We start from the raw sequence: 25,124 nt of genomic DNA on the forward strand, positions 1-25,124 counted from the left end.
TGATCTATTCTGAAGAATGTTCCATGAGCACTTGAGAAGGAAGTGTATTCTGTCATTTTTGGATGGAATGTCCTATAAATATCAATTAAGTCCATCTTGTTTAATGTGTCATTGAAGCCTGTGTTTCCTTATTTATTTTCATTTTGGGTCACCTGTCCATTGGTGAAAATGGGGTGTTAACGTCCCCTATTATGTTTGTGTTACTGTTGATTTCCCCTTTTATGGCTGTTAGCATTTGCCTTAATTATTGAGGTGCTCCTGTTTGGGTGCATAAATATTTACAATTGTTATATCTTCTTGGATTGATCCCTTGATCATTATGTAGTGTCCTTCTTTGTCTCTTCTAATAGTCTTTATTTTAAAGTCTATTTTATCTGATATGAGAATTGCTACTCCAGCTTTCTTTTGATTTCCATTTGCATGGAATATCTTTTTCCATCCCTTCACTTTCAGTCTGTATGTGTCCCTAGGTCTTCTATGGGTTTCTTGTAGACAGCATATATATGCGTCTTGTTTTTGTATCCATTCAGTCAGTCTATGTCTTTTGGTTGGAGCATTTAATCCATTTACATTTAAGGTAATTATCAACAATTATGTTCCTGTTACCATTTCTTAATTGTTTTGGGTTTGTTTTTGTAGGTCTTTTCCTTCTCTTGTGTTTCTTGCCTAGAGAAGTTCCTTTAGCATTTGTTGTATAGCTGGTTTTGTGGTGCTGAATTCTCTTAGCTTTTGCTTGTCTGTAAAGATTTTAATTTCTCCATTGAAACTGAATGAGAACCGTGCTTGGTAGAGTAATCTTAGTTGTAGTTGTTTCCCTTTCATCACTTTAAATATGTCCTGCCACTCCCTTCTGGCTTGCAGAGTTTCTGCTGATAGATCAGCTGTTAACCTTATGGGGATTCCCTTGTATGTTATTTGTTGCTTTTCCCTTGCTGCTTTTATTTTATTATTTATTTATTTATTAAAAAAAAATAATAAATGTATTTATTTTTGGCTGTGTTGGGTCTTCGTTGCTGTATGCGGGCTTTTCTCTAGTTGCGGCGAGCGGGGGCTACTATTTTTTGCGGTGCGCGGGCCTCTCATTGCCATGGCTTCTCTTGTTGTGGAGCATGGGCTCTAGGCATGAGGGCTTCAGTAGTTGTGGCACATGGGCTCAGTAGTTGTGGCTTGTGGGCCCTAGAGCGCAGGCTCAGTAGTTGTGGCACATGGGCTTTGTTGCTCCGTGGCATGTGGGATCTTCCTGGACCAGGGCTTGAACCTATGTCCCCTGCATTGGCAGGCAGATTCTCAACCACTGCGCCACCAGGGAAGCCCTTCCTTGCTGCTTTTAATATTTTTTCTTGGTGTTTAATTTTTGATAGTTTGATTAATATGTGTCTTGGTGTGTTTCTCCTTGGATTTATCCTGTATGGGACTCTCTGTGTTTCCCAGACTTGATTGACTATTTCCTTTCTCATGTTAGGGAAGTTCTCAACTTTAATCTCTTCAAATATTTTCTCAGTCCCTTTCTTTTTCTCTTCTTCTTCTGGGATCCCTATAATTCAAATGTTGGTGCATTTAATATTGTCCCAGAGGTCTCTGAGACTGTCTTCAATTCTTTTCATTCTTTTTTCTTTATTCTGCTCTGTGGTAGTTATTTCCACTATTTTATCTTCCAGGTCACTTATCCATTCTTCTGCCTCAGTTATTCTGCTATTGATTCCTTCTAGAGAATTTTAAATTTCATTTATTGTGTTGTTCGTCACTGTTTGTTTGCTCTTTAGTTCTTCTAGGTCCTTGTTAAACATTTCTTGTATTTTCTCCATTCAATTTCCAAGATTTTGGATCATCTTTAATATCATTACTCTGAATCCTTTTTCAGGTTGACTGCCTATTTCCTCTTATTTGTTTGGTCTGGTGGCTTTTTACCTTGGTCCTTCATCTGCTGCATATTTCTCTGTCTTCTCATTTTGCTTAACTTACTGTGTTTGGGATCTCCTTTTCGCAGGCTGCAGGTTTGTATTTCCCATTGTTTTTTTGTGTCTGCCCCCAGTAGGTAAGTTTGGTTCAGTGGGTTGTGTAGGCTCCCTGGTGGAGGGGACTGGTGACTGTGTTTTGGTGGTTGGGGCTGGATCTCGCCTTTCTGGTGGGTAGAGCTGTGTCCAGTGGTGTGCTTTATGTTGTCTGTGAAATTAGGATGATTTTAGGCAGCCTCCCTGCTAATAGGTGGGGTTTTGTTCCTGTCTTCCTAGTTGTTTGGCATGGGGCGTCCAGCCCTTGGAGCTTGCTGGCCTTTGGGTGGAGCTGCATCTTAGCGTTGAGACAGAGATCTCTAGGAGAGCTCTAGCTGATTGATATTACGTGGAGCTGGATGGTCTCTGGTGGTCCAATGTCCTTAACTCGGCTCTTCCAGCTCAGGGGCTCAGGCTTGACACCAGGCTACAGCACCAAGACCCTGTCAGCCACATGGCCAGGTATGTAGGGATTTTCTTGCCTTTGGGGAAATCTGAGGTCTTCTGCTAGTGTTCAGTAGGTGTTCTGTAGGAGCTGTTCCACATGTGGATGTATTTTTGATGTATTTGTGGGGAGGAAGGTGATCTCCATGTCTTACTCCTCTGCCATCTTGAAGGTCCCCTCCACCCCACAGTATTTTGCTTAATTCCTCCTTGTCAACACCTGCCAGGACCATCCTGTATTTGACTCCCTAATTCCCGTCTCATTCCTCTGCAATCTGCCCTCCAGGGAGTGATTAAACAAACAAACAAAACCATAGTTGGTCATATTTTTCTTCTGCCTAAAAGCTTTCAATGGCTAATGCTTGCTTGCAAAATAAATTTCAAACATCCAGACTTGGCATGGCCGACAAGTTCATTTATGTTCCTTACAGCCTTGTCTCAGGCCACTTTCCTACACACACCCCGAGCTGTAGTTCACCTGGCCTACTTGTAATTCCAAAAATGTGCCATGGTTCACCTTGCCTTTGTGCTCAGGTATATACTGTTTTCTCCACCTAAAACATCCATCCACTCCCTCGTCCTCCACGAGGACATAATCCTTACGTGTTCTTAGGGACTTAGCTAGACTGTCATCTTCCCTTAGAAGCATGTCCTGACTGCCCTGAGCTGACTTGGAGTCTTCTCTTTTATAGTCTTCCCTTATCAGCCTGTCTCAATATTGATTTTCTCATATGGTACCCTTACCAGGCTAATTATCGTAGGTAGGATCTGGGTCCAGCACGTGTGTGATACATAGGAGGGATAAAAGGTATGTTGAATGAGTGCTCCCTGCCTGGAAAATTATTCTTTCTCAGCCCAAGTCATAGGGGGTTGATAGATAACTCCTCCCAGCATTGACAGTAATGCTCTGAGGGCTCCCTGAGACTCCAGGGTTGGAGAGAAAAGACCAGTTGTTTGAGACCTGAAAGTCAGAGCCTGTTAGACAGACATTAGAGATATAAAAAGAACAGTAATGATAATGAAACTGGATTATTCGGTGTGGCTACTTGTCAGGGAAACTGGTAGACATCTCTTGTTGGTGACTTCTGGCAATGTTTTCCCTTTCTTTTTTTCCTTTATTTTTATTTTTTGAATATTTAAGACATGTTTATTTCCATAGCTTCATTTCCCACTGTAATACATCGCTTCTCCATTTAATATATGAATTTCGTATATATACTGCCTTACTTTGGTCAACTATATAACTATACTTCAGACTGTAGACCTCAGTAGAACCTTAAAAATCCAAACACTAATTCTACCTCTAACCACCAAGACTTTGGGGATTAAAATAACTGACAGGTCATCATTTTTTATTTATATCAGTTCAGTTTATACATGTTTAATTTATTCTAATGACTGTTTCCAATGTGAAAACCAAGTTTAAAATAACTTGATCAACTTGTTTCAAACACAGCTGTTCACATACCATACTCCAGCTCCACCCATGTAAGTAAATCCTGTATCAGAGATAAAAGCTACTTAGCATAAATTCAGTGAAGTTGAGCCTTTCATAAACAGCATGAAAATATGGGTTGAAGGAAATTTTCCAGGATGCTACCATAAGTAGCTTTTTTTCTGCAGTATTAGCACAGTAAAATAAAATATTAAATTTATTTAAAATATAGGTATGAGGTTATTCCATTCTGTCCAAACCTATTAAATACCTTCCAAAAGTTTTGTAATTCAGTCCTAGAAATTCTTGGAGCTGAGAGCATTTCCTGTTCAGAAATGTTACCTCTATAAAAGCTCCCAGGAAATTTCAGAAAAATATAATCTTCTAATTTAAAAGTTGATCGAAAAAAAAAAAGTTGATCGATTTGCCAAATGATGCAGCCAGGTTTGCTTCTCTAAAAGCTTCTGGTAAGGTCGGATGTGCATGACAGACTCTAGCTATATCTTCACAGGATGCTCCATATTCCAGTGCAAGAGCAGCTTCCTTTATCATTTCACCAGCACCTGGTCCTAGAATATGTGCTCCCAATACTCTGTTTGTTGATTTCTGCCCAAGTATCTTCACCATGCCATCTGTGTCAGCGTTTGTCTTAGCTCTGCTCTTAGCAGCAAATGGGAATTTCCCAAATTTGTACGCAATAACCCTCTTCTTTCAACTGCTCTTCTGATTTGCCAACCCAAGCAACTTCAGGGTGTGTGTAAATCACCAATCGTACACAATTGTAGTCAATGTGCACAGCGCCACCAGCCATCCCTTCAACACAGATAATGCCTTCATCCACTGCTTTGTGAGCCAGCATTGGACCAGCAACCACATCGCCAATTGCATAGATATTTGGAATTTTAGTTTGGAATCTGGTATTTACTGGAATTCTACCTCTAGGATCCAGCTCAATTCCAAGCTCCTCTAGTCCCAAATTCTTAGTAAAGCGTCGTCGGCCAATGCAAACCAGGAGTACATCACAAGTGATAACTTCAGCTTTACCACCAGAAGCAGCTTCAATAGAAATATCAATTTTTCCATCTGACTTCTTACTAGCACCTTCAATTTAAAGAGAGAGATGGAGATCTCTGGTAGAGCTGTGGCTATAAGAATGTTCTTTGTATCAATAACTTGACTGCTGCCATCGGCTTTTGTAGCTGTGACCTGATTTTTCCCAGTTATCTTTCCATATCCATTTACATGAGCAACCTTATTCTGTTTGAACAAGTGGGCAATTCCACCTGTTAAAGCTTTGACTGCATTACTCTTCTGCTCCATCATCTTCTCTAAATTCAAGCGAACTTCAGACATTTCAATTCTTCTAGATGTAAAATCTTTTCCATGGGCCATATGGTAATAATGAGAGTTGTTCAATAAAGCCTTAGAAGGAATACAACCAACTTTCAAGCATGTTCCACCGAGTGTTTCATTTTTCTCAACGCAGACTGCCATGAAGCCTAACTGGGCAGCTTTGATAGCAGCAACATATCCTCCAGGACAAGAACCTATCACTGTTAACATCAGCATCAATTGGTTGATCTGCATAAGTTCTCAGTGGCACTGCAGAAACTCCTTGCAGACCATGAGATGTTCGATTGAAATGGCCTCTCTTAGCCAAGGAACAGTACACACGACTCCAGCTTTGCATCTTGCCGCCGGACTTTCCTTTCCGCCAAAGCTTTCACCTCCGCTAAGTGTCTCTGCCGCCTCGCCAAGGTCTCCTCCCTTTCTTTTAACAAGAGTACCTTATTACTACCTATTCCACCAACCCAATCCCTGTGTTATAGGTGGGGCTGATCCCAGGCTCCCACGCCCTTGGTCGGCACATGACTTGGGCCTGTCCAGTCAGAACATCCCATTCCCTTTCCCTGAGCAATTGGTTCAGAGATAGGTGCGTGACCCGCGCCAGACCAATGACACTAAACACAGGACTTTCTCTGGAGCTAAATAGAGACAGATTTTTTGTGTTGTTTGGTGGAAATATAAGGTAGATGTATAAGCCTGCAGTGACTGGTTGCCAGCTTGGGCTCCATATGGGAAAAGACTTGATAATGAAGGAAGAGTTGAGAGGCAGAAAACCAAATTGCTGCCAGGCCTGTTTTGTTTTGTTCTTCTGGTTACGTGATAAAATAATTTCCCCTTTTTGAGTAAGGTGATTCAATCTGGGTCTCTGTCGCTTGCAACCAAAAGATGTTTATTAGTACAGAAATCAGGGTAGTCAGCAAATCTAGAGAGAAAATGTGAATACAGACGACTCTGGCTCTGTGGTCATGGGAAAAGGATGTGTTTCCTTTCATCCAAGTCATTTTACCCAGTGACCCTCTAGGCAAGTAACGGAGGAAAGAGTACCCTGGAGGGAGTGGTGGGTCTCAAACTATGGCCCAACTAGACGGGATACATCTTTTCCCCCTTTCATTTGTACTTGTCAAAAAAATAATGTTTTTCAAAATTTATTTTGTTTTATATTTATTTTTAATTACTAAGCAAACATGAATACATTTTTCTTATAGAAATTAAAATATTTTAGAAAATGCAGAATGTCTTCTGACTTTTACTTGACCACTCCCCTCCAGAGGCTACCCTGTATTCGGCTTATATCCTTTAAACCGTATAACTCAGTATAGACACACATAAGAACATAGAAGTTTCTTTTGCACGGTGGCTATGTGGGGATGGTGGCTGTGATTGTGTAGGTTCTGCTCACAAATGCACTAAGAGTGAAGTTGCGTTAAAAAATCCCACCTACAGAAAACACCTCCCTCTAATTGTCATCCGACCCCAGGAATATCTGAAACTGCCCCCTCCTTTAAATCCCTTTTATGTATTTAAGAAGCTTTTCTAAAAGATTCTTTTTAATCTGCTATTAAAAATTTTTCTGGAAAGAAGAGAATGAGTTAAACTATATTTTTTGTCATTTTTTCTCACCCATTTTGTAAAAATTACACACGAACACATGCTTAATGTAAAAGATTAAAAATATAAAATAAATGGAAAGTGGAATAAAAGGGAAAATCTGCCCTTATCTCACCATCTCGCCTCACCATTCCCCTCCCCCCTCATTACATTGTGTATTTTTCTGGTCCTTCTCTGCATTTTCATTTTATACACATAGAGCAGCAATGTATTTTAGAAAACTTTCTGTGTCAGTGTTTTAAGATTAAAAGGTTAAGTTATAAAAAACAGAGAATATGCCTTTAGTTAATGAGACACAGGATGGACAAGCTTTGATGAGGGGGAGGCAGGAAATCTAGTACAATAAGCCTGTATAGGGAGGTTGGGCTGCTGGGGTGTTGAGAGTTTGTGTAGGATGAAGCACTTAGTGAGGCCGTTTCAAAAGTAAACCTGACTGACTGCCCAATTTTTCCATCCTTGCTTCTCAAATCTTGGGTCTGGGAGGTTGGTTGTATTTCTGGCAATAATCGGACTTTAATTTTTTCTATTCTTTATTTTTTAAAATTTGTTTATTTTATTTATTTATTTTTGGTTGTGTTGGGTCTTTGTTGCTGCACGCAGGCTTTCTCTAGTTGTGGCAAGCGGGGGCTACCGTTCCTTGCAGTGCGTGGGCTTCTCATTGTGGTGGCTTTTCTTGTTGTGGAGCATGGGCTCTAGGTGTGCGGACTTCACTAGTTGTGGAACGTGGGCTCAGTAATTGTGGCTCACGGGCTTAGTTGCTCCGTGGCATGTGGGATCTTCCCACACCAGGGCTTGAACCCGTGTCCTCTGCATTGGCAGGCAGATTCTTAACCACTGCACCACCAGGGAAGTCCAATTTTTCTATTCTTAATTGCTACTAAAAGCTCAATATTTTTTTAAAAACATAATATCTATCCTTTCCTTTCTCAGGTAAATCAAGCTGATTATCTTTTTTTTTCTTTTTTATGTACCAATTTCAAGTATGGCTAACTTGAGATGGCTGGTCTTTGACGAATGATTCTTGTTTTGAGTTTTGTTTTTTAAATGGTAGAAATTTCCTCTTCCTCATCCTCTCCTTCCTCTTTCTTCATCCGTCTTCCTTCTCTTCCAGTATTCAACGTTGTATTTTTTTTTAGGGGGTAGGGGATGACTTTTCTTTATTTCCATTTCGGACTCTCATTCAATCCAGGCTCAGTCTTATCTAACGTGCTAACTATTTTTACCCTGAGGCTTAGAGAATGCTGATCACACTTCCAAAATATTTTAGCATATAGACATTTGGTGTGATATAAACATACCCCCAAGATGACTGACACTACTGCCCTCTTCCCTGGGAAACAATGTAATGCCGTGGGGAAAATCATGGGCTGGGAGTCAGACAGGCCTGGGTGTGTGTCCAGGTGCTGCCCACACTTGTTTCAGGATCTCCAAGAGGTACCTGACAAAGTTTCAGTGTTTTCTTCCATGAAACAGGAAAATGTTTCACTGGGGTAGTTCCTTTATTAAATAAAATAATATGTGCAAACCACTGATTCAATACACAAGTGCTATTTTTCCACCCTAACATTTTGACTTAGAGAGTAGTCCAACAGAAATTTCACACCATCCATTCAGTTTACCAGGACAGGGGAGGAGAGAGTGATACAAGCAGAAGGTCTGTCTAAAAGGAAACACTGTATTATATTTCTCTTTTATTCACTCAGAAACCTGAGTTTGCCTGACCTAGTGCAGGGAGAAAAGGAAGCACTAGAAATATGATTCCTGCTTCACAGACAAGGGATGATAGAATATATGGTAAATGATTCTGTTTGTTTACTAAAGACATAACCACAATTTCATAATAGCATCAAGCTACCTTCCTGAGCTTCAGTGAATTTCACTTTGAAATCCTTCTTTCATTTTCCTGTTTGTATACCAGGAAGTGTGTGGTGTGAATAAGTCCAAACTAGCTTAAGCTAACACACACACACACACACACACACACACACACACACACACACACACGTACGTATTGACTTATTTTCCTAGAAAGAATGGGGGTGGGTTCAAGCACTATTAGATTTGGGGTTTCTCCCCACCGGCTCTTTCCTGAGCTGTATTGGTCTGCTTGCTGGCTTCTAAGAGAGAGTTGATCTGGACTCAGCAAACTTTAGGCTTCGATCATCCTAACTCAGCTTCTTTCTTAAGATACAGATATAAAATGCCAGGGATAGACTCCTATTGTGTCTTCCTGGATCATGTGACTGCCCTTGACCCAGTACCCAGTGACTGGGTGGGGGGATAGGATGTTCTGATTGGCAGGTTGGGTCCTGTACTTCTGTGGCCAGAGTGGATAAGGTCTGGTGACCAGTAGTTCTGCCAGGAACACACAGAATGGAGAGGGGCCCTTCCCCAAAGTCACAGTTTGGTTTTCCCCAGTTCTAATTAAAGCGGTTTGTACCCAGGTGTGATAAATCAGGTACTCGCTTGACCTTTAGTTAATGCTTTGATACTTCCACAATTTATACTAGTTTGAGCAATGTGCTCTTAAGCAAGGTATGCCCGTATAATGGATACTAGAGTGGTGTAGTTTCTAGGTAGAAACTACCTAGAAAGTATATAAAACAGATAACATGTAAAACATATAAAAGGTTTTTTATTTGTGTATGAATCCTAGAAGTGTTTACAAGATCATTAGAAATTCAGCCTAAATAAAAATAAACTAGCAAGATGCAAGTAAACAATCTTCCCCAGTATTTTTTTTTAATTGGCTGTTATGGCATGGCCTTACTTCATTCAAAATTTCTAGACTAAAAACTGTGTTTACCAAGATACATACAAATGATAAAGGTTTTCAAGAGCTGAAGGAACAACAGAGAAAAACCAAAATGACTTCTCTGTTTTGACTTTGACCATAATTCTAAATTCAGTCCACCTGATGCTTCTACCTTTAAGAGAGTGAAAAGAGGAAAAGAAAGGATGGAAAACTGGAGGGGAGAGGAGGAAGAGAGTGGAGAGGAGGAAGAGAGTGGAGAGGAGGGTACTCCAGATTAATTTTTACCTTCTCAAAAGTGGGAGAGTGAAATGAAAAAACACAGGTCCTGGGGCAGGTGTTATTGTGTTTTGCACACCAGCTTGCTCTCCCCTGGTCTGAAGCATGTTTACTCAAAGCCCTTCCTCACTCTAAGCCTACGTGCTGCCTAGCATTGCTGACCACACTCTCAGCTCTGGGGATGGGCCATGACTAACTTGAGCCAGAATGTTTTATCTCCCATCACGTAAGGGCTGTTTTAGAGGTAGCGATGGCAATTAATCCAATCATGGCCAATGCGATGCAAATGATGTTCCCAGGATTTCTGAAAAATATAGTCGTTCTTTCTGGGCTTGATTTGGTGATTTGAGGAAGAGCTGCTTAGGGCTGGGGTAGCCGTGGAGGATGAAGGAAGACAGCTCCGGAGAGGCAGAAAACCTGAGGACACATGAGTCTGGAGGAAGCTGCACCAGAAGCCAACTCTACCTGTAGAATTTCAATGATATGACTGAATAAATGCTGTTCTTCGTGTCAATTAGTTTCAGTTGGGTTTCTGTTCCATTGAAAATGAAAATGACCTTAATTGGTTTTTCTTGGAAGTGCATGAATATCATTCTTCTTTATGTCTCTTCCCCCACTGGGTCCAGCATGATGCTTTTGCATACAGTAGGTGCTCACTGAATGAATGAATGGATGTGGTGGAAGCCTCTCTGTGTTAGAAGTTAAAACCTGATCGTCTAGTGTATGTAATAAAAAGTGTGACTGAGCATACGTCACCCACCTGTCTGTATCCCACGTTCCATTTGAGATGTGAAGGGATTGGACCAGTTCCCATACAGTTGGCCCTCAGTATCTGTGGGTTTCACTTCTGTGGATTCAACCAATCTCGGACACTGAGGACTGACTGTATTCATTACGCTACGTCATTTTATATAAGGCACTTGAGTATCCTTGGATTTTGGTGTCCACAGGGGCTGCTGGAACCAATCCCCGCAGATATTGAGGGATGACTGTATTCTAGGCCGATATTAATGCTATTTCTTTCTAATGTGGCATTACTGATAGTTTACATCCTGGGTCTGTCTTGATTTTGTTTGGTCAGTACTTTTGCTGTGCTGGTTAAATATTTTAAATCTCTCTCCACTCAAACATATTAAGTCAACAAACATTTATTGAGTGTCTGCTACCCGTCAGGCACTGCACTGGGCACTGGGTTACAGTGGAGAGTGAAATGACATGGTCTGTTGTTTTCATGCATCTTACGGTCCAGTGCTGTGCCAATGAAACAGGAAGGAAGGAGGCAGGGCGCAACCTTTAAAAGAATGACGTAGCCATAGGACATGACAAAAACTGGTTAGAACCAACTAGGTCCAAGATGGCAGAAGATTCGACTTCCACTAGACCTTGAGCCTCATCGTACGCTCATTGTTACATATTAGCATCTAAATGACACACCCACCAGCACAGTGACAGTTCTGAGGCTAACCATAAAAGGACAAAAAGTGGGAGGTAGCCCAAGTCCTGGAAATCCCCACCCCTTCCCCTGGAAGAGTTGGAGTAACCCTCCCACTCATTAGCCTATGAAATTACCCAGCCCATAAAAACTAACCATGCCATATTTCAGGGCCTCTCACCTCTGAGATGGCCTACACTCTGTGGAATGTGTTTCTCTCTAAATCTACTTCTTACCTATCACTTTGTCTGTCACTGAATTCTTTCTGCCATGAGACATTAAGAACCTGAGCTTCCTTAAGTCCTGAGACCAGGTGTGTGATGTCAGTTAAAAGACCAAGTCCCAATCTGAGTTATGTGGTTTCACCAACTGCAGTAGCTGTTAACCATAGGTGGCTATCAAGGCACTTGAAAGGTGGTTAGTCCAAACTGAGATGTACTGTAAGTACAGAATAAACACCAGGTTAGAAAGACTAACCCCAAAGAATATCTGATTAATTATTTTTTATATTGATTACAAGTTGAAATGATAATATTTGAGATAGAGTTACATAAAGTATACTACTAAAATTAATTTGGCTTGTTTTCTTTGTACTTTTTAATGTGGTTACCAGAAGATTTTAAATTACATATGTGGTTCCTATTACATCCTCAGTGGATGGTGCTAGTCTAGAGCAGGAGACTCGTGATTCTCAAATTTTATGGTTTTCTATGAATCCTCGGAAAATCTTGTTAAAATGCAGATGTGGTTCAAGTAGGTCTGGGGTGGGGCCTGAGAGTCTGCATTTTTTACAAGCAACCAGGTGACACTGATGCTGCCTTCCATGGAGCACACTTTGAGTAGACTAGATTCGAAGACTTACAAAATGGTAAATTAAATGTGGATCGAAATATATGATTGAGGAAAAAATATATAGGAATGAACTGGCTGCAGAAAGAATGACTATTAAGATAAACTAAATGTCACAGAAGCAAGAACTGAAATAAATGTAGTGCGAGGACAGTTTCTCAGTCAAACTTTAAAAAAATAGTTTGATGTCTTGTGAGAGATTTAAATGTACTGCAAATACCATCACTGGTATGTGTACTCCTCTACACTTACACATGTGTGTACCGTACTCAATAGTTGAATTCAGCAAATGTGTGTTGAGCTCACTTGGTGCAGGTATTATATCTATCAGCACATTGGGTAGACCTTATGGAATAAAAAGATGAAGATGTGGTTCTTCTTCTCAAACAGCTCATCATGGTGTTTGAGAAAGAGAGAAACACAATTGACCTAATACAGCACAAGAAGCACTAAGCTCACGGTAGTGCAATATGGTGTTTTTGTTTCCTTTCACCTTTCTACCAGTAACACGCTCTGATTTTCCTGTGGGACATCTACACCCACCTCCCAACACTTTCCCTCATGCTTCTGAGATGTGGATTGCTGACCTCCATCCTTGGATCCCAGGCTGGAGCCGGTGAGTCAGGTCTGGACAGACAGAGTATATTGTTGTGGACATAAATTGAGCAAGGAGAGACATAATGCCTCAAGAGGAAATGAAATTTCTGGGAGGAGAGTTGGAATTTCCAGTGGGAGAGGAGTCTGCCCTAACCTCCAGCTATCTTGACGCCCTGGGGGTGGGGAAGCCAGGATGAAGCAAACACTGTCACCAAGGAAGTAGATCTGAGGAATGGAGAAAGTCAAAACTACTCTTTCTGATCCTTTTGAGCTGTGTATCAAGCTGTCCCTGAAGGCCGGTGTACACCCTTTAATCTGTAAGCCATTAAACTCCAATTGCTTAAGCAAGTTTAATTTGCATTTTCTATTGCTTGTATCTCAAGGAGACTTAACTGATAAAACAATAGCATGAACAACGCAGAGAGAATGGGACAAGTAATTTTGCTTGGGATCTTCCCAGAGCACTTGACATTGAGTTAAATGCCTTAAATGACAAAGCAAGATATAATGGACGTTTGGGTGATAGGACTGTGTTCCTTATTATAATATTTATGGATTCTGCAAACTGGGCAGGATTTCTAAAAATGCCAGGTCAAGTCCATGTGATACAAGAATATATTTCTAGTTTCTGGGAGAGGCTCTCTAGAGTCACAAAATTATTTTCCTGCCAAAAATATCAGCCAGTTCCTCACTAGGGCTTAAATGTCACCTCTCAGAGTTGTCTCCCCTGACCTCCCTATCCAAAATTGTCTTTGTTCTTCTTTTCTCCTAGTTATCCTGTTTAAATGTCCGAAGAGCACCTCCAACTCTGGAACTATCTTTTAATTTATTTATTATAATGATTTAGAGCATAAGCTTCTTGAAGGTCAGGACCATTTCTGTCTCAGTAAGTGTTATATTTGTGACATCTAGCACAGTACCTGTCTTCTGGTGGCACTTAAATATCTGTTGAATTAATGTTCAGTTAATTAGAGCGTTGAATCCAGGTTTGGTTTCCAAATACTTTACAATGATGGAGAGAAATTATAGCAGGTCCAGAGAAAAGAAACAAAGAGGATGCAGGGAGTGAGAAGTAAGTTCAGTAAGGAATGCTAAAAGAAATTAAGACAGTTCCCAAGAAGGGAAGTCTTAGGGGTTATTTACTTATTTCACAATTATAGGAAGGCTCTTTATCAGAAAAATATAGAACAGTTTGTATTGCCAAAAACTCTCTATTGCCTTTTACATCCTTCTTTCTTTCTTTCTTTTTTTTTTAAAGCTTATGACGTTCTTAAGGGTTTTAAAAAAAATTTATTTAATTTATTTATTTTTGGCTGTGTTGGGTCTTCGTTGCTGTGCGAGGGCTTTCTGTAGTTGCGGTGAGTGGGGGCTACTCTTCACTGTGGTGCGCAGACTTCTCATTGTGGAGGCTTCCCTTGTTGCAGAGCACGGGCTCTAGGTGTGTGAGCTTCAGTAGTTGTGGCACGCAGGCTCTAGAGCTCAGGCTCAGTAGTTGTGGCACATGGGCTTAGTTGCTCCATGGCATGTGAGATCTTCCCAGACCAGGCCTTGAACCAATGTCCCCTGCATTGGCAGGCAGATTCTTAACCACTGCACCACCAGGGAAGCCCCCTTTCTTCCTTCTTATTTTTTTTTTATATTTTTGCGGTACGCGGGCCTCTTACTGCTGTGGCCTCCCCCGTTGCGGAGCACAGGCTCCGGACGCGCAGGCTCAGCGGCCATGGCTCACGGACCCAGCCGCTCCGCGGCATGTGGGATCCTCCCGGACCGGGGCACGAACCCGTGTCCCCTCCATCGGCAGGCGGACTCTCAACCACTGCGCCACCAGGGAAGCCCCCCTTTCTTCCTTCTTAATGCCGGCGTGTGGTTGTAATGGCTGGAGCTCTAGCAGCTATTTTATGACCTTGAATATGGTCACATATGAAGAATCCACACACTGAGAATAGCAGAGCAGAAAGAGAGAAGCATCTTGGGTCCCTGATGATTTCATGGAGTTGTTGTTCTAGCCTTGGACTACCTCGTTCCATATTCCTTTTATGTGGAATAAACACCTTTGCATGGTCTATCCGCTATTATTTTGCATTCTCAGGTACATGCAGCCAAAATTAATTCTAGCTGATACTCTAGGTTATCTCTTTTTAATCAAATATATTGAGTCTCTGTTCCAGTACATCTTTGAAAAATAATAGAAAACCAACTATTCTGGAGAGTTTAATATAACTGCCTGAATTCAGAGTTTTTTTACAGATATAAAATGGATAGGAGAGTTATATGAATTGATAAATTACAGAGGTTTAATAAAAATAATATAAAAAGCTAAGTATTCAGAGACTAAAACAGCAAACAAGCCCAACAATGGATTTGAAGAGACTTTTAGACACATAAGTATGCATAGCTAATTAATGTTCACTGCCTTAATTGGAAGTTATCATTAATCAAAATGAACCAGGAATGAAAAAGTATGTGTGGTTACTTTAAAAAGCCAATTAATTTTAGGCTATTTTAATGGAATTCTGACAGGTAAGGACTTGGAATGGATTCTTTCAATATGTTTTACAATTGTCAGGCCCTTGTTAAAGTTTAGGTATTCTATTTTGTCCTCCAGATGACGAAGAAAGGAGAATAATAATAAAAATGACTAAAGGGATAGAAGATAGGTCATTTGGAAAAGAGTTAAAAAAAAAAAAAGATAGTCTAGCCTGGAAAAGAAAAAGTAAAAGTGGAATTTAAAGTATTTCATTAATATGAAGGGTTACTAAAAGGAGGCGGGTCGGTTCTCAATCACTAAAGTGGAACAAAATTAAATTACCTTAAATTGAAGAAAGAACACATTGCTAGAGTGTTTATGGAATCCAGTGTCATTGAAGGACATTGAGAATCTCAGTCCCTAGAGATCTTTAGTGGATGAGAGGGTGATCCAGTGTCATTGAAAGACATTGAGTTTGAGAATCTCAGTCCCTAGAGATCTTTAGTGGATGAGAGGGTGTCCCACTGTGATGTCTCACCCCATGATCAACATGTGCATCCCTCCTAAAGTTGATACCTGTGTTGCAAAGAACTTTCTAGAAGGACCGCAGGATTTGGATATACAAGATCTCTTAGAATTCTCCTGATTCTTTCCTTGAAATTCAGTAATTGGAAAATTTCTTAAAATACATTCCAGTTTCTTTTTTTTTTTTAAAACAAAATGATAATGGCAAACACTGTTGAGTGTCCACCTGTAACAGATTCTGTTGATGCCCTGAACATATCCCCTCAGCATTCACATGTCCAGGATTTGCTGATGGCACCTGTGAATCTCCATCTCAGGGCTTTCTCCCTACCAGAGTGTAAGGCAGTAATTTGTCCCTATTGGGGCTGATACATAACCCAGGCACAGTTCTGCCAATCCTGCCTACTAAGTCTTGCTAGCACTACAACCTGAGGCCCCACAGAGTATCGGCTTTGCCTTCATGGAGTCTTGCGTAACACTGACCTGCAACCAAGAAACTCATTTTCCTGCAGGGTAGCAGCAATGGGCATGTGACTATAGGATCCATGGGTATTACCATATACATGCCGCCTGATAGAACTCTTAAAGGTCTCTTAAAGGCCCAGCTGAGGAGTCAGCTTGTAGATGATGCTCTTTTGGGGTGGGGCCCTGTGCTTCAAAATATGGCATAGGCTTTGAACCAAAGGTCAAATGATGCTCTGTCCCCAGTTGCTAGAGCATCCTCTCCCAGCCCTAGTGGATGATCTAGGATTGAGCTAAGCTTATCAGGGTATTTTCATTTGCTAGTGATTGGTTTAGGGGAAGTGGGCTGAATACACCTTGGGAAGATGCAGTGCCATAATAAACACATACTGACATGTCGGAGAAGCCAATTTTCCCTTCTGGCTTTGGATGTAGTATTGTGTAAAGATAATGTTTGGAGCAGTTGCAGCCACTCTGTAACCAGGAAGAGACAGAACATGAAGACTGAGAATGGCAGAGTAAAGAGATAGAAGGAGCTGGGTTCTGATGACACCAGTGAGCCCTTCGAAGAAACCCTAGAACTGCCTTCCTCTGGACATTTTAAGTGAGATAACAGATGGTTTTATTGTTTAAGCCACTTCTAGTCAGAGGTGAGTAATTTCCAGTGATACCCACGGTGGACACTTCTGAATTGGGCTTCCCACATTTATTCCTTCCCATGGCTGCTTCTGTGTTGATGGTGTCCACCTTCCACTAGAAAGGCCAAAAATGCTGGCATTTCCTGGTTTCTCTTGCAGCTAGGAAATGACGTGACCCAATCTGGCCACTAGGACTTGAGGAGCGGTCAGTTGTTAGCTTTCTGAGAAAGGGTTTCCTCCTTGATAAGAAGCGGCATTTAGGCCAGATGCTGTTGTGTCTTCATGTGACACTTGAAACTGTGGCGTCCATCTGTGACTATCATGGTCTAAGGATAAAGCCAGAGTGAAAGATGTAAAAGCTGAGGTCCTCAGTGACCTAGCAGAGTCCCTGGACCAATCGTGGACTTGTCCTGCCTCTTGAGTTATCTTTAAGTGAGGTAAATAAATGACATAATTTAAGTTGGTTTTTGTTTGATGTTCTGCTCCTTGAGGCCAGCTCCATCTTAACTCAAAAATATAGTATAGTATGCTACCTCAATCACGGTCTTCCCTTCCCAATCCACCAGAAATGAAAGAACAAAAAGTTTCTGTTAAACTTTTAAACATCAGCTGGTCCTGGTTTTACCTTATAATGATTATGGAAAATGCTAGTAGTATATAGTTTGCTATAGAAGCACAAACTATTTCTATGACCCTTCACATGAGACAGATCGTTAGGTATTCATGAAAATTACAAAGATATCTCCTCTCAATAGCCCTGTAATTGGGAGAAATAACAAAACTGTGAAAGGAACTGTTGGATGTTTTCATTCAGTTGGCCATTATAGTTTCTGAATTGAGTTTTTCTAAAAAGAAGGAAAATGCAGCCAAATTCCATAATTCCCTCAAAAGCTCTAAGTAAAAATATACTGAAATCCTGAATAAAAGAAAAGCAACTGTGCATATATTATTTTATTTTAAAAACAGAACATCTTAGAGACTGGAAACATTACGTTTCTGTTTACCCTAAGCAAACAAGATGGGAATTTAGAATTTTGAGTCCAAGGAGTATTTTCCTTTAAAATATATATATCATGCACACACACACGTAATACAGAACGAGATAATGAAGATGTTAAGATGTTGCTGGAATTCTACTAGTCTGCTTTATGCTTATTGATGGAAAAAAGATTCCTCCCTTGTAAATTACTTATTTTGCTAGAGGCTTTTCCTGGTTCTGGAACTACCACTTTTAAGGTATACTTCCCTCAGCATGCAGAATGGTGGCAGTCTTTTCAGATAAGAAATTCTGCATTCTATTTATCTTCAGGATGTTAACCTTTGACAGCACTTCGAAAGATTAGCGAGCAAATTAACCTATTTTTCTAGCAGAAGAGCAGGTTGCCTGAATCAGGTATCCTTTCCTTTAGGTAGTTAAACTGGCCTGGGGCCCAAGGTGAGTGAGATTTCTTTGCTCTCAGCCTCATCACTCCACCTAGCTCAAGTTCAGGCGGCTTCACGGATTTTGAGATTCTCTTGGGAAGTGAGCCCCTGCTTTAGCCTGAGGCTGGCTCATGAACGTCACCTTTCACCTACTTAAAGACAAGTTTTGCATAGCATCGAGGTTTACTATTCAAGTAGCTATTTCTAGCTCCTTCATTACTTCAAAACAAAGTAAACCCCTCCAAATGTTTTATTTCCTGTGGTATCAAATCTGACTTAATGTTGTAACTTTGTCCACGGACCAACTAAATAATATGTTGGATTAAAGAAAAAAAAAGCTCAATCCCACTGCTGCTTGGGTAATGAAAGCCATCTTTCTTACAGTGTATTGTACTTGTTGTTTTAGTCATTTGTGTTTTGGTTCGTTTGCTTGCAGTAAGGCAGTCTACCTGCACTCTATGTTTTTTTCCTTTTTGTAGTGTCTAAAGTGAAATATAATGGCAAACTTTAAAATACAGGAACTCTTTTAGCTTCATAAAAAGAACGTCCAAAGACAATAATTTGGGGTCAACTTTATCATTTGAAAACAAATATCAATCTGGTATAAGTAGTGAGTGCACTGAGGGGAGATGGGTTATTTGCTGGGTTCGGTAAGGCCAAAACAAGAGACAATAAAGAAACATGCTTTGAATTTTTGAGACCCTCTCGCTTCAGACATTTCCAAAAATCATTTTATTTTACAAAATCTGACAAATTTGTGCAAGAACGAAACAAGTAATCCAATTAAGAATGAAAATAATAACGCGCATTTTTTTTCCTGACCTATATTAAGATTTATGCACTACAGCAATATCTGCGTTTTCTAGTTCTTTTTCCGGGAGACAAGGCGGTGGTCTTTTACCCCAGGAACTGCCCTCCTGCAGACCCGGCCGGCCCCGCCCCATCTCCGCCCATGTCGTGGCCGCACCGACTGGCTCCCCTCCCCTCCCCCGGCTGCAGTGGTCCCGTCCCTCCCCGCCGACCTGTCCCCGCCCCGCGCCGGCTGCGGCTGGGTCCCGTCCTCCCCGGCTCGGGAGAATGACCCATAGTAACCCCGCCCCGCCCCCGGCCGCCCGCGCCGCGCTCCCGGCCGGAATTCGATAGGCCCAGCCCCGCACGCGCCACCGCCCGCGGGCCAATGGGCTGCTGCCTCTCTGCATATGCAACGAGCGCCGGCCGGGGGCGCGCGTCCTGGGCGGTTCGGCTCAACAGACGCTGGTCTGCAGGCGCTGGGGCGCCACGCTGCGCTAGTTGCGAGTGCTGGGGCTGAGACGAGTCGGCGCGGCCGCTGACCGGGCAGCCGACCGCCGCCCTCTCGCAGTGCGACCGCGGAGGCTGCGTCAGGGTCCCCAGGAGGTGGCCCGGGGCGTGAATGCTCTGGGGGCACAGCCAGGCCTGCATGGGCCGGAGGAACCGGAGCTCCGCCGTCGCGGTGAGTGCAGCGCCTGTGGTGGGAGCGGCAGGGCCGTGTTGGCGGCGGGGCCTCCGCGTGCGGCCGGGCTGGGCCCGAAGGCGGCCCGGGCCTGGGGGAGGGACGCGGCCGGCCTGGAGGCCCCGGCTCCTCGACGTGGCCGCCGAGCCCGGCACCGAGGGTGTGCGCGCTGGCGGTGCGACCTCTGGGGCCGGCCCGCGCCGTGTGTGGGAGGCGCGCCCGTGGGGTCCGGGAAGCGGGTGAGGTGGGGCCCGGGCCGCAGGGCCCACGTGAGCTGGGGGAACCGCAGCCCGGGCGGCCGCGCTGTCCGGGGGAGGAAGGCTGCGCGGGGTCTCTCCCGGCGCTTTGGGGGCGGGGTGGCCTGGGGAATTGGCAGCTTTCACTAGCCCGGCTCTGACGCCGTCGCTGGGAGGAAACTGAGCCCTGCGGTTTCGGAAACCCACACTGGGGGGGTGGGTTGCTGCGGGGTGTGAGGAGAAATTGGGGGTGTGAGATGGGTCGACTTTGGTATTTGTTCAGGCCACGACCGGTGGTGATGGGGCGGGGATGAATACTGTTGTTTTGGGGTTGGGAGTTGAAGGTTTATTTTCCCTAGGTGCGTTTTAATTATACAGCAGTAGTGGAATGTGTAACACCGAGAGAGTGCTCACTACCAGCAGCCCAGTGGGGTAGGGATGATCCGGCCCGTTTCACAGATGAGGAACCTGAGGCCCAGAGACATAGAACTGGTTTGTCCAGGCTGGATTTAGAAAATGTGCTCGAAGCTATTGTGTATATGGCCCTTCAAAAATAGGGTAGAACAACGTCTTTGAAATTATATGGACGTTAGAGAGAGAATAGGCCTCGTGAAAGTGATTATAGCCGAATAAGATGACAAACAGCTGACACTTATTGAGCCTTTATAACATTGCAGGCGTTGTGCTAAGAGCTTTCTGTATAGTATCTCTGAAACTGTTAACAACCCACTAGGGTGGCGGTTATTCCCATTTTACAGCTGGAGAAACTGCCGTTTGGCTATATTAACTTGCCCCCAGATCACAGCAAGTAAGAGGAGAAGCTGGGATTCAGATCCGCCTGTCTGAAAATCCAGAGCGTTCACATCTAAGCACTATAGTACGCTGCCACTCCTTGGTGGCTGGCTGAATAGTTGTCACCGTGGATTTTTGTTTGAGTGGCCAGGAGAGCTGTAGTTTGATGATAACCTTTTTTGTTTCCCCAGATTAGTTCCGAGAGTTGAAGGGTGCTGCTGAGGTGCTCCTGAAAGTGTATTAGTAGGTTATTACAGGGCGGAGGAGGTGTGACACGGGAGTGTGCCGCACAGACTTTATTCTTTTCTTTTGTGTTCTGGCGTCTTCCCATGCACTTCTCACCCTTAGGAATGAGTAAGGCTTCTTTAGTCACTCTGGCATTTTCCCTTCAGACTTTTCCTGGTTTCTCTCTTTTTCTATAGAAAGAGTTGCTTCTGTAGAATGGCAGTGTTGGGTGTAGAGCAGAGATCCACTGGATGTATGGGTCACCTAGTGTCTTTGGGTCTCAGTTACTGGGTTTGTAAGATGTTTGCACTGGTTGATTTAAAGCTGGAATATTCTGAGTCATGTCCTTGAAGGAAAGAAGGAAGGAAGGAGGGGATGGGAAGGAGCAATCCCTGTCTGGTTTGGGAAGTCAGATCTTAAAGCCCCAACATTTTTCTCATTGCTTCTGTGCTCCTCTGCTGTCTGGTTCTGCTTAAATTAACCATTCCTCTTTCAATTAATTGCTCACTTAGAGCCTTTAATTCCTATTCTATGTCAGGCACCACGTAAAGTGCTAAGAATGCAGCAGTGAACAGAACTGATGTGAGCTTTGCCTTTACGGAGGAAACAAACATGAAGCAAATCTCATACAAATAATATATAATTACAAATTATGATATGTGTAATGTGTAATGAAGGACAAGTAGTGTGTGAACGAATATTATGTAGAGGATTGTGATTTAGATGGAAACCTAGCCTAGGGAGGTTTTTTTGTTTTTCCCCTTAGATGGTGGGTGACCAGTAGTGCTTGTTGACTAGACTGGGTACTATATATATATTTTTAAATTTTTTATTTTGGGATGATTTGAGATTTACAGAAAAGTTGCAAATATGGAATATTCCTGTATACCATAACCCAGCTCCCTTGCTCTTACATTAACATGTCACATAACCTTGGTTCATTTGTCAAAACAGGAAATTAATACTGATATTATCCTCTTAACTATAGACTTTATTCAGATATCACCAGTTTTTCCACTAATGCCCTTTTTTCCGTTCCAGGATTGAGTCCATGATACCAGCTGGCATTTTTCATTCATGTTATTTTAGTCTTCTCTAATATTAAATACTAATTTTAAAATTTACCTTTTATGAGTTTACTTCTAATAATTTGTAAGAGTGGTATGGAACACTAAGAAAATAAATATACGAATATGTAAAATAAACTATATTATATGGCATTTTCCAGCGAGTCCAGTTTTGTTTAAATTAAGATTGCCCAGTATCAGTACGGTAGAAAGAAAATAGATCAGACTTAAAATTCAGGATCTGGAAAGGGAACATTTTCACTGGCATCTCTTTTGTTTTTTTTTTTTTTTGTGGTACGCGGGCCTCTCACTGTTGTGGCCTCTCCCGTTGCGGAGCACAGACTCCGGACGCGCAGGCTCAGTGGCCATAGCTCACGGGCCTGGCCGCTCCGTGGCACGTGGGATCCTTCCGGACCGGGGCACGAACCTGTGTCCCCTGCGTCGGCAGGCGGACTCTCAACCACTGCGGCACCAGGGAAGCCCTCACTGGCATCTCTTTACCTCTCAAATTCCTTTTATTTAATTTTACTTATTTCTCTTTCTTTTTTTTTTGACATTATATTCCATTATAGGTTATTACAAGATATTGGGTATAATTCCCTGTGCTATACAGTACATCCTTGTTGCTTATCTGTTTTACATATAGTAGTTTGTATCTGTTAATCCCGTACTACTAATTTGTCCCTCCCCTCCTCCCTCTCCCCTTTGGTGACCATGTTTGTTTTCTGTGTCTGTGAGTCTGTTTCTGTTTTGTATATATATTCATTTGTATTATTTTTTAGATTCCACATACAAGTGATATCATATAGTATTTGTCTTTTTCTGTCTGACTTTTTTCACTAAGCTTAATATTCTCTAGGTCCATCCATGTTGCTGCAAATGGCAATATTTCATTCTTTTTTATGGCTGAGTAATATTATAAACACACACACACTCACACATGCATATACACATCACATCTTCTTAAGCCAATTGTCTGTTGATGGGCACTTGTGTTGCTTCCATGTCTTGGCCATTGTAAATAGTGCTGCTAATATACATGTACCCAAATGTTCATTTTGAATTAGACTTTTCATCCTTTCTGGAGTGGAATTACTGGATCATATGGTGATTCTATTTTTAGTCTTTTAAAGTACCTGAATACTGTTTCCCATAGTGGCTACACCAAATTACATTCCCACCAACAGTGTAGGAGGGTTCCCTTTTCTCCTTCAGCATTTATTATATGTAGACTTTTGATAGTAGCCATTCTGACAGGTGTGAGGTGATACCTCATTGTGGTTTGTTTGGATTTGTATTTTCTTTAATAATTAGTGATGTTGAGGATCTTTTCATGTGCCTGTTAGCCATCTGTATGTCTTCTTTGGAGAAATGTCTGTTTAGGACTTCTGCCCACTTTCTGATTGGGTGGTTTGAGTTTTGTTTGATATTGAGTTGTATGAGCTGTTTGTATAGTTGGAATATTAACTCTTTGTCAATCGCATCATTTGCAGATATTTCTCTCGTAGGTCGTCTTTTCATTTTGTTTATGGTTTCTTTTGCTGTGCAAAACTTTTAAGTTTGATTAGGTCTCATTTGTTTATTTTTGCTTTTATTTCATTTCCCTTGGGAGACTGATTTAAGAAAATATTGCTACGATTTACGTCAAAGAATGTTTTGCCTATGTTCTCTTCTAGGAGTTTTATGGTGTCGTGTTTTATATTCAGATCTTTAAACCATTTGGAGTTTGTTTTTGTATATGGTTTGAGGGAATGTTCAGATTTTGTTGTTTTACATGTAGCTGTCTAGCTTTCCCAACACCACTTTTTGAAGAGACTGTATTTTCTTCTGGGGAGATTTTTGAATTGATATGGTGAGATATTACTAGATGACGATCTTGCATTCTGAGGCTGTAATTAAATGTACATAAAGCAAGAGTTAGAGAACTTCTAAGCAACAGTATTCTTTTAGTTTCAATGTCTGTTTCTACTCAGAATGTCACTCCAGCTCACATTGCAAGATATGAAAGTGAGAGAGGGAATTTTTTCAGGAAGTCATTCTCCCTGCCTTTAGGGTACTTATAGCTTAAATATTCCTGTAATACTTAAACTTTCCCGTTTCAGATGAACAGTTGGGAAGCAAGAAACTTATGGGAGATTTGGACCTGAGGATGGGATTTGGATGTGTTCAGGAAAGCTAGGCCAAAATAAGTTGACAGTTTTTTCTAATTTTAGATAAGTAGTATTGTAATTATCGAAAGTATCCGGTGTAGTTTACATTTTACAGAGTGATTTAACTTAAAATTCTCACCTCTTAGGAGACAAATGATGACATGATTTGGGAAATATAAGCCATTAAATGTGTGACTATTTCAGTTGAACATGTATTAAGCCAATACAAATAGTTCATTGCAGTACATTTACTGAATGCCGTCTGCATGCAAAGTACCGTGCTAGGTGTACAATGTGGAATAAATAAAAAGATGAACTTGTAAAGGCGTTGCTTTCAAGGAGATTTCAATTTAATGAATACTAATACTCAGATTAAAGTTGTTTTCCTTTTTAAAGTACTGTCATTTTAGCTTATTTGATCCTCTTAAGAGCCTTATATCATTAGCAGAAATATTGAGAAAATGGAGATTTAGAGGCAAAATTGCCAGACCCGATGATTAATAGTAGTATATGGGTTGGGAGGAGGAGATGTTGAGTGATACTCATTTACCATTTTGACGCTATCAGTGTAGAGATTGCCAGTGGAGAGACTAGAAAGAGAACAGGAAGAGGCCAGGGATGGAGCTGGGTATAGGAGGCTGAGCTTGCAAAGGAAACAGGAGTAGTGGCCAGGGAGGTGAGAGGACCGCCAGAAGCAGGTGTCCCTGCTGCCAAGGGGGAAGCTGTCAATACTGTGGAATGCCCCTGTGAGGAAAATTGAGTACCATTGGTTGTATTTAGCAACTTGGAGGTCGTGGGTGACCTTGGCAGGAGATACTGATGTGGTGGTAGGGGTAGGATGGGGAGCAGAAGTAAGTAGAAGATGGGGAAAATGGAGACAGCAAGAATCGGAAACTGCTTCCACGAGTTCTGATTTTTAGCATATTTAAATGCTG

The 25,124-nt window shown here is 41.9% G+C and overlaps 1 protein-coding gene and 1 pseudogene across 1 annotated transcript in view; one reads left to right on the top strand and one right to left on the bottom strand.

Annotated features, from left to right (window-relative positions):
• Window positions 1–4,254: 4,254 nt before the first annotated feature.
• On the bottom strand, window positions 4,255–5,587 carry LOC136125440 (dihydrolipoyl dehydrogenase, mitochondrial pseudogene; annotated as a pseudogene).
• A 13,877-nt stretch (window positions 5,588–19,464) lies between these two features.
• ACSL3 (acyl-CoA synthetase long chain family member 3) overlaps window positions 19,465–25,124 on the top strand; it is an 80,276-nt gene continuing 74,616 nt past the window's right edge. Inside the window, exon 1 of the mRNA XM_065881225.1 lies at window positions 19,465–19,719. The gene's annotated coding sequence lies outside the window, so the exon portion shown is untranslated. The remainder of the gene's footprint in view (window positions 19,720–25,124) is intronic.

Source organism: Phocoena phocoena, chromosome 7 (assembly GCF_963924675.1).
Source record: "Phocoena phocoena chromosome 7, mPhoPho1.1, whole genome shotgun sequence".
In the NCBI taxonomy this organism is placed as follows: domain Eukaryota; kingdom Metazoa; phylum Chordata; class Mammalia; order Artiodactyla; family Phocoenidae; genus Phocoena; species Phocoena phocoena.